Genomic DNA, 13,408 nt, shown 5'->3' on the forward strand with positions numbered 1-13,408 from the left:
ATTTTTGTAATTATAAACTGTAGACGTACTTTAAACACAAGCGTACCATCCTGTATAACTGAGAACCAACTGATATACTCCAAGTCTTAATAAACATTTCAGTTTTCCACAATCACTATGGCAATTTTTTTTAAACAGTTTTAACATTCTCTTAACTGTAAGTGTAATTGTCACATCTGTTTTATGGGACATCACAACTCTATTGCATGCCTGAAAAATGTAGTAACTCACCCAAAATATTTAATTCATGCTTCAAAACCTAGTTATTGTGCCAGTAAATTGGCCAATTCCACGTGTGAGCCATACTGGTCAAAATATTTAGATGTTTTTTCACCATGGCAGTCAACCCTGGAAATGTTTGTTATATGCAAATTTCATTTTTGTTCTACTTTTTTGTTGACACTGATTGCTTACTACAAGAATGTCAGTTTTGTCTAACTGAATGCATTTGTGTATCACACTGAGCTTTTTAGATATCGATTTCAACAGTAGGTAAAAGTTTACAGGGAAAAGTCAATACTGTAAAATACTGTAGAACACAGAAGAAGTAGTACATTTATTTTTGTAGCAATGTGTTACATTGTAACGTGTAAGAATAGGCAAGGAGGAGGCAGGAACAGGCTGTGCAGTCAATGAAACTTTTAATGTCATAAATCAACTTAAACACACAGACACACACACACAGCGGCTGCATGTGTGTCTCTCTGTCTCTCGAACTGGCGCCTCCAGCTCACCTTTATCCCCCTCCCGGCTGATTAGAACAATTCAGGGCTGGGCGTGAATCCTCACGGCCCGGCCACGGCCTCCTCGTCACACTCCGCCCGACTTAGGTCGGGGAAACCTCTGGCATGATGCACTCCCCTCCCTTCCTGGAGGTGAGGTGTTGCACTTCTGGCCATCCTTCTGCCGGTAGGTCTTCCCCTCCTCTCTGTATTGACGGAGAGGTGAGAGGGTAAGAGCGAGGGGGAGAGACAGAGAAAGAGAGAGAGATGAGAGGGAGAGTTAAAAACTCGCTCGCCATTCCCCGGACATGCCGTCGCCCGGTCCTCAGCCACTCCTCCGCCCTCTGGGGGACGACAGCCACTCCTCCCCTGGCTGATGGCAGCGAGTCCTCCGACCCCAGATGGATGGTACGGCTCCTCCCCTTCCTGGCAGATGGCAGCGGTTCCTCTGACTCCCAGCGGCCAGCAGCAACTCCTCCGTCCCCAGGGCCATTGTGCAACAGTACAGAGTATGGCAATTTCACTGAGAATCAACTCATCAGTTTTGATCAGCAAAACATGTGCATTTAGGTATTGTGCAACTGAAGACAATTGTACTTACTCTTTTGCACACATGTGACAAAACATGTGCAATTTGCTTAAATGAATAAGAAATTAAAATCTGGTGTGAACAAGAATCTAATTGTTAAGAGATTTGAACTTTATGTTTAAAAAAAAATTATTCTCATTCGACAATTGAGCCAAAGCGATTGAGAAAAACTGTAACACAAAGTGGAACTTGACGATATATTTGATTATTATGACTAATAAACATTGCTATTTGTACTAATTTGCTCTCAGCACCCATTGGCATCCTTTGAACGCCCCCTGGGGTGGTGGTACCACCCCCGTTGAGAACCCCTGCCTTAGACGAAAACAATTGTATGATGTCATGACTCGTGGGGCACAAAAAATTTAACCATTGGCTCAGAAGGATCGATTTTATTGAGAAAGTTTAAAGAAACTTAAAAAAAAATAAAATAAATCTATGAACATTTATAAAGTCTCTCATCATTTACTCCCTCCTAAATGTCTGTCTTTCTTTCTGCTGAACACAAACAAAGATTTTTTTAGAAGAATATTTCAGCTCTGTAGGTCCATACAATGCAAGTGAATGGTGTCCTAAATTTTGAATCTCCAAAAAGAACATAAAGGCAGCATAAAAGTAATCCATAAGCAGGGTTGGGGAGTAATGGAATACATTAATGGAATCACGTATTTAAAATACAAAATATAAGTAACTAAGTAAGTCACCAGTGGAAACAATAAACTTTAATTTAATTTAATTTCAGAGACTTTTTTTAAATTTTTTTTTATAACATAATGCACGCAAGTTCCAAGATCCATTATCTTATGTATTAAAATGTTAAGGTAGACATAAGGAGAGAGTGAGAAGTCTTGATGCTGAGTATATATCTGTAGTGGTTCCTCACTGTCTATTTTAACCGAGCACAAGCAGAGTATCCTTAGCCAAGCGTTATGGACAGATAGGATACTTATATCTATCAGGTACAGAGATAATGAAAGACAGGCCTGATACTTTGTCCATACCAAGTTTTCACAGCTGATATGTGCTTTCAGATGCCGTGCGAGCATTCTGAAATGCTGGTGGCTCATGGCATGTGAGATCGAAGGTGGGTCAGTGAGTTTCTGTAATCATATGTCATAGAAAAAGCATATGCTGCTATATATAGCTATTTAAAAGGGCCACTTGGGGCTGTTTGATTTAATTTTAAAAATGTTTCTGTTGCTGGTTTCACATTTCAAGTTGATGTTATCATAATGATCTTTATGTGTCCTTAGAGGCTTTACCATCTGATTTGGCAATATCATTAAACACTCTACAAAAGCAACTTCAAAAGCCATAATGCTTTTAATAATTAAAGCTTAAATAGGGTCATAGGAAATCAGACCAAAAATAAACAAAATTATTTTCATCTCAGATGTTTAACATAACCTTTCTTATAAACACAACATCATCATCACTGTTAATGGGATTCCATATCAATTAGTAAAAGGACCATTAACTACAACATAATCAGGCTCGGGTAGTTGACATACCCGATCAGACAGATTATGATGTAGTTAATGGTCCTAAAACTATTAATACGATTTTACATTTTTATTTTAGACACACACACGCACGCAAGCACGCACGCACACACGCGCACACACACACACGCACACACACACGTAATCCTAGTAACTGGTCAAATTTGTATTGTCTTCTTATTCATTTTAAATGGCCCTGCATTGACAATTGAATTTTTTACAATATTCCATGTAGTCTGTCAATTAATATGCGCTCATAAAAACTACATGTATGATTACAGAAGAATTGACAACATGTTTTAGATGTATTAAGGCTTGTCACAAAAATGTTACTTCCCAATCATTATTTCAGTCATCGTTATAATTTTTATCTTGAAAATCATTAGCAATTTTCAATAATCAACATCAACATACAGTGTCTCATAGGTGCACAGTACAACAAAAGTAGCGAAGCAAATAAAAGCTGAAAACACAATGGTGACACTAGGGGTCGCTTTTGGGAGCCCAAAAAGACCTCAAAATCTTTGAGAAAAGGCCAATGAGAATTGACGAGTAGAATTTGCATGCCACTCCCCGGGCATATGGTATAAAAGGATCTGGAATTCAGAGTTCATTCAGGTTTTGAGGAGTTGTGCATCTCTGGAGGTCTTAGCGTCAGGAAGAACACCACTTAGTGAGCACACACCGCTTCAGGGTATACTGCTGCCTTGTAGAAAGAGAACCGTGGCTGCATGTCTGTGGCAAACGGCACCTCGGCCTGACTTGGAGGCATCTGTCGTAACCACAACACACCTAGACACTTGCTGTAGGGGGACTCCAGCCCGCAGGAATGCAAGGACTGTCCAAGGGCTGAAGAGGTGGGAGCAGGCAGGCGTGATAGTCACGTGATGTGTGCTGCGGTGCAATGCACACATCGGGACTCCAGTCTGAAGCCAGTGCTGTAACAGTCTCATACGCGTGACAGCCACTCAGGATGCCATATTCCATAGGATCCTCTGAAAGTATTTCAGTGGGACTGCTGTTCTCCACCTGGATAAGTTCAGGCAGTTCAGCACCGACTGTGTATGCTCGCTTGGGAGGCGTGCTAACATTGAGACTGAGTCTAACTCCCTACCGAGAAAAGAGATGCTCTGATCCAAGTTGATCCGGAGCCTTAAATGGCTGAGGTGCATTAGCACCAGGTCCCTGTGTGCACACAGTATCTCTCGAGTGTGCGCTATAATTAGCCAATCATCGAGGTAATTGAGTATGCGAATGCCCACTTCCCTTAACAGGGCAAGGGCTGCCTCTGCAACCTTTATGAAGACACGAGTGGACAGGGACAGGTAGAAGGGGAGGACCTTGTACTGATACGCCCAACCACTGAACGCAAACTGTAGGTCTGTGTCGAGGTAAAATCGAGATGTGAAAGTACGCATCTTTAAGGTCTGCTGCTGCAAACCAATCTTGATGCCAGATGCACGTCAAAATGCGCTTCTGTGTCAGCATCTTGAACGGGAGTCTGTGCGAGGCCCAGTAAAGAACTCTCAGGTCCAGGATTGGCCACAACCCACTGCCCTTCTTCAGAATGATGAAGAGCTGTAAAACCCTTGCCTCACCTCAGCTGGAGGAACAGGCTCTATCGTGCCCTTCTGCAAAAGGGCTGCGATCTACACACGTAGGACAGCGGTGTTCTTGCCCTTCACTGACGTGAAGTGAGGTGAACGGTGCGAAACGGGGCAGTCGTCTGCTGAATTGAATTGTATAGCTGAGTCAAATGGTTCTGGCCAATCAGCATGATGGGTTGGAACGCAATAGCCACATGTACAAACTCCGGGCAAGGGGCACAAATGAAAGGATCTCATCCGACGTACCTGTGGTGGGGCCTCGCAGCTGGGGGGAGGAACAGGTAATGCCGCATCGTGGAGCGATGCTCCAACCCGAGGCGGCCGCGCTGAGAGAGCCCTCAAAGCACTTACCTCCCTTTGTGCGTGGGCTGGCGACTGATGAGTAGGGCCTCTTGGCCCATCCTCGAGTCTCGTCACCACCGGCTGGCTGGGGGTGTGGTTTATTTGGTGCAGCGGGGCACGTGAAGGCGGAGAGCCGTGTTCGTGAGGCCCTGACTGCGCATGCTCGGTGTCCGCTGAGGTGACGGCTACCGTAGATCCGAAGAGAGGAAACTGCTCTTTTTTTGACAATGTGGGTACCGCAGCTCGTGCGGGGTGCGGCGACCATAAAAGAAGAGCGGAACAAAAAATTCTCTTCCCAACCCTCCACCGGGGGATGGAGTGGTCTGCTTACCAGCTGCAGTGTTCCGGCAGTCGTCTCCTTCCTCGGGTCTCCCGTTTCAGGGGCACCTAGGAATCCTCTTGGGGGCGGGTCGGGGGCCGAGAGTAGAACAAAGAGGCGGGGGCCGAGAGTTTGGTTCAGGCTGAGGCGGAGCCTTTTGGACTTCTGTTGCCACTGGGGGACGCTCTCAGCGAACACACGGGTGTGCACTCTTGAACCGCGCCGGGGAAAGATGTGCTGGATGGCCTCAGTCTGTTGAAGAAGGATAAAATTGTTATTTCTCTCAAACAGTTATATACAAAAATACAATAAATGTTGTTTTTTAGTTTGTTTGTTCTAATTGCCTTCAAAATGTCACAATGTTGTCCAGTACCAAAAACTATGCTGTATTAATAACACATTCTTTACCTGTTGGACCCTATTGGAGGGATAAAACAATCTTGCTTACTCTCTCTCATGTGTTTTCTTTGTGTTTCCCCCTGTCTTTTAGTAGTTTTTTTTTTGGTGACCGACTCTTATATATGAACGGATCGTTCTGCTCTGACAGCTCTTTGTTCACAAGTCTCTTGCTTGCAAAGCTATTCTTTTCCTGCTTTCAAAGAATTACTATATCATGAGTAAATAGCATTATAGCTTGGCCTTTTAATGAGCATATCATTACTTTACTGAACGAGGCAGTCAGACGTGACCTTTTTTCTAAAGCTTGAAAGTTAAGAGTCACTTAGTCTATCTGTAAACATTGAAATTGCATTATAGGATATTAAGACTTTTTTGATCATGAACAACTCTACTCACAACTTTTTTGATCATGACATGGTGCATTATCCTGCTGGAAGTAGCCATCAGAGGATGGGTACATGGTGGCCATAAAGGGATGGACATGGTCAGAAACAATGCTCAGGTAGGCCGTGGCATTTAAACGATGCCCAATTGGCACTAAGGGGCCTAAAGTGTGCTAAGAAAACATCCCCCACACCATTACACCACCACCACCAGCCTGCACAGTGGTAACAAGGCATGATGGATCCATGTTCTCATTCTGTTTACGCCAAATTCTGACTCTACCATCTGAATGTCTCAACAGAAATCGAGACTCATCAGACCAGGCAACATTTTTCCAGTCTTCAACTGTCCAATTTTGGTGAGCTCTTGCAAATTGTAACCTCTTTTTCCTATTTGTAGTGGAGATGAGTGGTACCCGGTGGGGTCTTCTGCTGTTGTATCCCATCCGCCTCAAGGTTGTGCGTGTTGTGGCTTCACAAATGCTTTGCTGCATACCTCGGTTGTAACGAGTGGTTATTTCAGGCAAAGTTGCTCTTCTATCAGCTTGAATCAGTCGGCCCATTATCCTCTGACCTCTAGCATCAACAAGGCATTTTCGCCCACAGGACTGCCACATACTGTATGTTTTTTCCTTTTCACACCATTCTTTGTAAACCCTAGAAATGGTTGTGCGTGAAAATCCCAGTAACTGAGCAGATTGTGAAATACTCAGACCAGCCCGTCTGGCACCAACAACCATGCCACGCTCAAAATTGCTTAAATCACATTTCTTTCCCATTCTGACACTCAGTTTGGAGTTCAGGAGATTGTCTTGACCAGGACCACACCCCTAAATGCATTGAAGCAACTGCCATGTGATTGGTTGATTAGATAATTGCATTAATGAGAAATTGAACAGGTGTTCCTAATAATCCTTTAGGTGAGTGTATGCACACACTGCCGTTCAAATTTTGGGGTCATTTACTAATTCTTTGTTCTATTTTTCTTTCTTCTCATTTAAGAATAATAGTAAAGTCATCAAATCTAAGGAATAACAGAAATAGAACAGGAAATTATGTTGTGGCTAAAAAACTGTGCTATATTTTAGCATCTTCAAAGTTTAGCCTAGAATTTGCAGAAATGTACACTTGCCATTTTCTCGATCAACTTCTTGAGGTATCACCCTGGGATGCTTTTCAAACAGTATTGAAGGAGTTCCCATCTATGTTGGGCACTTATTGGCTGCTTTTCTTTATTATTCGGTCCAAGTCAACCATTTAAAAAATGTTTTAAATAAAATGTTTGTATTGTAATTAAATAAATACATTTTTGACACAATTGTATTTTTGTCTACAAAACTAATTCCAAACATTTAAATGTGCCTTCAGATCAAAAGGTTTTTAAGATCATGAGAAACATTTCAGTCAAGTGACCCCAAACATTTGAATGGCAGTGTATATATATATATATATATATATATATATATATATATATATATATATATACGCTGTTTTGCACTTGTGCAGTACACATGGTCAGCCACAAGGTGTTGCTGCACATTTAAGTTTGTTTGCATTTCAGCAACATCTTTCAGATCTTCCCTATGTATACAACACCAGAGGGCCTGAGAGAGCTCACATTAATTAGAAATGCCTGACACTGTAAGCCCATCCACACAAAGCATGCTCCTTTTCCATGTTATCTAATCTTGGGAATTTCCACAGTCTAAGACATCACAGATCTTCGACATACGGATTTGAAGCATTTACCCACCTCCTGTTTCACCTGCACATTTACCTAGAAGATGAAAAGGTAGGATTGCACAGGAATATGGGTCCCCCCTGCCAGTGCTCATGAAGAATTAAACAGCGTGAAGGCTTATCCTGGATCAGGATTCGCTCTGTCTGCGGGTAGTCGACACAAAATTATTTTGGGAATTTGACATGTCCTGTGATGTGACTTGCTACACTCCATCTAAAACAATTATAAACTGAATTTTGTTCAATAATAACTATACATGTAGTCATGACCTCATATGAATTGAGAGACTACATGGAATATTTCTACTTTTTGATAATAAATGTTTTACACTGCACAGAAGAACTATTTAAAATGAACTAATGAAGGCAAAAAAGTTATTAAGACTGGTTAATATATATATAGGATGTAAAAGGGATTTACACTTTCCCTTTTACATCCTTAAAAACTTTAACCCCACCCCCCCCAAAAAATACATGGACAAAATGTGCATGAACTGCATTTATAAAAAAAGATTTATAATGTACCGATTTTATCCACTAGTTTCTTGGTTAAAGGTTACACTTAATAAATGTGCTCACAGATCATTTTTGAAAATGTTTATAGTTTCTTATTCTAAACTTTAGTTAGGATGAATCTTTTATGATTTACATTTGTATTGCTTGACTCTCAAACATAATACAGAACAAAGCAAAACACACATGCACAAAGTCAACCATTATCCCCCTTTAACCCCATTAATTCCCTATCCCCCTCCCAGTTCCCAACCCCACCCCAACCCCAAACAAACATTCCTGTGTTCCAAGACTGAGTATACACCTATAAACATGAAGAGAGAAAAAAAAAGAAAAAGTTTCTCTCCACTTGGCCCCATCATCCAATATGCATAGTCTGGGGCAGTATGAAATTTGATTAACTAAAACCTCACAGATAAAATTCTGGACTCTTAACCAGAATTCTTAAATCTTAGCACAGAACCACAAAGCATGGGCTATGTCTCCATCCTCCAACTGACATCGCCAGCAGGTAGGTGTGTCCAAACAATCTAGAGGGAGTCCAGTAGAAACGATGCAAAATCTTATAACCAGTGGTGTAGTGGAGCCTGGAGAAGTGGGTATACTATGCCCCCATCTTTTTCAAGCAGCCCAGCAAAGGATGAACACCCTGTGTTATAAACAGTGACATGTAAGAATAGTCTTGCATATTTAATTCCCCCAAAATGGGCCAATAGTATTTGCACATTGTCACATAACTTCTGCTTGACTTCACGGAGTAAGGATCATTATGAAATTAATATAAGCCACAGAAGAGGTGCAGATTTTGCAATCAATACTGGCCCAAAGACTATAGGAAGAGACAACGACATAATTATGAATTTTGCGTGAACTATTCCTTATTCCTTAGTCCATTGGTCAACTATTCTCTAACCTTGCAGGTAGTCTATGGCAGACTTTACTGGGTGTTTTTAAGGGTATATTAGCATTTATTCACATGCGATTGCAATGTTTGCCATAGAATTTTGTGAGACTATGGGGAATGGACCTCCGACCCTCTAGGCGGGTTGGGGGGGCATGCTCCCCCATACGAAAGTTTTGTACATTTTAAAGTTAAATACTTCCATCTGGTGTACTTTGAGAGCAAAATAAAGAGGCTAGTGTTGTGCTCTTGTAAACTGTGTTGTGCTCTTAAAGCTGCAGTAGACAACTTTGAAATAAATTGAATTGAGAAACCGCGCCCCCAATTCTTCTCCATATACATGATGCTCTTCACCCCCAGCCAGGGTTCAATTGACAGCTGTTCACAAACAGAGCCACGGCCTGCCTCGCCAAAAGCGATTGGCTAAAATTTGCTAGATTGACACTACCCGACCCACATTTTTCACTCAGAGCTAGAGTCTGTGGTGCTAACTAATCTCTCACAGGGCCTCATTTAACAAGACACCATGTTTATATAGAATTTTTTTTTTCAAAGAATAAATACTACCTACTGTAGCTTTAACAATTTCATGCTCTAACCATTCTGAAAAGCAGGGTACAAACTAGGGATTGTCAGTTTCAGCTTTTTATCTTTTAACGTTACCTCAGACTGCTAAAGATAGCTAGCTAGTGAAGCCGTAAGCAGTGTAACGTTATGCCAAATAACCTAGTAATGCTAACGTTAATTTATGTTAATCATCATGATTATACTTAGGCAGTAATATTATCTGTTTACTCTTGTACACTGAAGATGATAAATTGTGTGTCGAGTAGTATATAAATGCAGTGGATACATTTAATGTTTGTTAACAACCCTCTAAAATCATGTTGGAGAAAAAAAATCGTCATTGTTATTACTCGCCAGACGTTTGACCTCATGCAAGCACAATTTAACAAAAAAATATATTAAGCAAACTGAGAGAGGGGGCCTCTTCATATCTATATTCACACAATATAGTATATTGTAATTTTTATTTGATTTTCCTTTATGATTGTAATCACATTTTATCTTTTAAAAATGTAAAAATGTTACATTCTGTCATGAAATTACGTTTTACTAATGAGACAAGCTGTTGTCACTCTTTGAAATTTATATTAACAAAACAATTCACAAGGTGGGAACCTAAAAATGAAAATTATGGGCTGACAATTAATTGTCAAACAAATAATTGCAATTATGATGATTAATTGCCTGTTTTAGGTGTTTCACGAATATGACGATTAATTACCAACACACTCACTATGACCCAGCCAATATTGTATTATAGGCCTATTGTATTGTGTTGTGCAATAGTAAAATATTTCTGCCTTAAAGTCTTCAATTTCACACATTATTTTAAGGCTCTCTGATTAACTTACAAGCCCTTATTTCTCATGAAGGAAGACTTTGAGATTGTGTTTCTTGCATTTGATCATCTCCACAGAAATAGAGCAGGATATTTCCTCTGTCTCACTGCTGCACTGCGTGAATAAACTCCATTTGCATTGCATGGCCGTTAATTGAAAATGGAGTCCTTTGCATTTACAAAATTAATAAGTTTATACCTCGTTTATTTTTCACGGGATTTTGGCGAAAGTCTCTGTAGACGGCGTGCACATCAGAACGCTTGAGAAGTGATTCATCTTCACAACTGAATGACACGAGTGCTTTTTCCCGCGCTCATCAGACAGCATGCAGGGAAAGACGAGGCTGAATCCAGCTTCAGCTGTTTGTATTCAGTAAAAGGGACTCAGTGTTCGAAACTACACAACTCACAAATCACCGGCGAGTGAAATGTTAATTTCGTTTTATTATGCCTCACTTTACTTGTTGCCAGTGGCTAATAACAGACGTTCCCTTCCGAGGGAACTCGCACTGCGTCGTTGAGAACGACTCTTTGGGGAACGCTCCTTAGCGTGCGCCTCTGAATTATGAATGAAACTATTCCAATCTTGATTGGTGTTGCGTCATGACGTAACATGTGACGGCATAACCAGATGCATAAAAGTGACGCCGGCACACAAACACATTAGCTTTCGCTCTTCAGCAAGCGCTCTATGTGTATTGTTTGTCTTATTTGGTGTTGTTTGTCTGATTTAAAAATATTATGGCCACCCAACAGTTCATGAAGTGCGTGCACCCCTGCCCTCGTTTCATTACGGGTAGGGACACGCACGCTTTATGTCTGAATTGTTTGGGAGCGCAGCACGCACAGGCAGCTCTCGAGGGATCTGCCTGTGAAAGTTGTGAAGCACTACCCATGAGAGTGCTGCGCTCCCGGTTGGCATGCTTTGATGATCACGGTCAGGCTCGCGTTCCCCACGGATCTGGTCCCGCGTCTGTTGAGGCAGCGCGGCGGTTGAGATCGTGGGGTTCGCAGCGGGACCTTGCAGATGAGAATGAGACTGCTGCGGCACTTTCTCATTCTTCGTTTGAGGATCCCGAGCCTACTGTGAGTGGTGCAGAAGCGCGCGTCGCGGCTTCTTCTGCCCACGATCAGGTCCCAATGCTTGAGCTCTCTGCTTCCGAGGAAGTGGATATGCTCAGCATTGATGCGGACGACCGTGAGTCAAGCACGCCAGTTTTCGGCCAAGCTTATGAGGAGCTGATTGAGGTTGTGACGTGTGCCGTGGCCAGACTTGATATCAGCTGGCCACAAAATGAGCAGGAAACGCAAGTTGAAAGACAAATTAGACGAGTGTTTCCTGCGGCACAGATCACAACCTCAGCGCCGGGCTTTGCCGTTTTTCCCCGATCTCCACAAAAAAAAAATATATATAAATATATATCTCGAGATCGTGGGGTAAACCGCATTCGTCCCGTGTCTCCAGCCCCAGTGTGGTGATTACAGACGATGTTTTGGGGGCACGGGATATGGGCTAAAACCCCGGCGCTGCCTAGTAAGCCCTGCAGGGATACATCTGCTTTAATAAGTAGGGCTTACATGGCGGCAGGTCGGGCTGGTTCTTGCCTGCACTCAATGGCTATTGGCCGCTCTATGGCAGCTATGGTGGCCACAGAGAGGCATCTGTGGCTGAATTTATCGGGGATAAAGGAAAAGGTTAGATCTTTTCTGCTTGATGCTTCCCCAGGAAGGTAAGTCTAAATCGAGTAGGGCAAGCAGATCAGCCCCAGCCATCAGTCAGCTCCTCGCACCACAGAGTTCCCCGCTGCAGAGCAACCGAGGTTGTTCTCGCAGCGGCGTCCTCAGGGAATCGGTGTCGGTTTCCCGCCGTCTCTGACGCTTCGGGCCACATCAATTTCCAGCGAACGCACACCGTGCCGTTCGTGTCAAAAAAAAAAAAAAAAGGTATCCATTGTGGTCACAAGAACCGTATCGACTCAATCCTGCCGGTCTCTCGCTTCAGGAAGTCGAGAACAGTGCTCGGGAAACACCCGAGACCAGCCTCGAGAGGCTGGTTCCCTTAGTAGAAGCTTCGGGAAAGAGGTCCTACCAAGGTGGTAGAACCTCGGAGGGCTGTCCCCCCCCCCGCTGCAGAGCAACCGAGGTTGCTCTCGCAGCGGAGTCCTCAGGAAATCGGTGTCGGTTCCCGCCGTCTCTGACGCCTCGGGCCACATCAATTTCCAGCGGACGCACGCCCTGCCGTTCGTGTCAAAAAATATTTAAAAAAAAATTAAAAAAAACACAAGCATCAATTGTGGTCACAAGAACCGTATCGACTAAATCCTGCCGGTCTCTCGCTTCAGGAAGTTGAGAACGGTGCTCGAAAATCACCCGAGACCAGCCTCGAGAGGCTGGTTCCCTTAGTAGATTTTGTAGAGGCATGGAATCATCTTCCCAACATATCTGCATGGGTCCTGCATATAATAAAATCAGGGTACAGACTGCAGTTCGGGCACCGCCCCCCCAAATTCTCTGGGGTGGTGCAAACTACAGTGGTTCCGGAGCAGACTCAGGTGATGGAACAAGAAGTGCAATCTCTGCTGCTAAAGGAGGCCATAGAACGTGTTCCTCATGCAGACAGGGAGTCCGGATTTTACAGCCGGTACTTTATAGTTCCAAAAAAGGATGGGGGGTTGAGGCCGATTTTAGATCTCAGAGTTTTGAACCGGCCTTTGAGGAGGTTCAGGTTCAAAATGCTTACTATTCCTGCCATCGTGAGCCAGATCAGATCCGAGGACTGGTTTGTCACGATAGATCTAAAAGACACCTATTTTCATGTATCCATCCTTCCATGTCACAGGAGGTTCCTGAGGTTCGCTTTCGGGGGCGAAGCTTACCAATATCGGGTTCTTCCGTTTGGCCTAGCACTCTCTCCCCGCACATTCACCAAATGTTTGGATGCAGCTCCTGCTCCTCTGAGACTTCAGGGCATCCGCATACTGAATTA

The sequence above is a fragment of the Xyrauchen texanus genome, chromosome 30, assembly GCF_025860055.1.
Source record: "Xyrauchen texanus isolate HMW12.3.18 chromosome 30, RBS_HiC_50CHRs, whole genome shotgun sequence".
Taxonomy (NCBI): Eukaryota; Metazoa; Chordata; class Actinopteri; order Cypriniformes; family Catostomidae; genus Xyrauchen; species Xyrauchen texanus.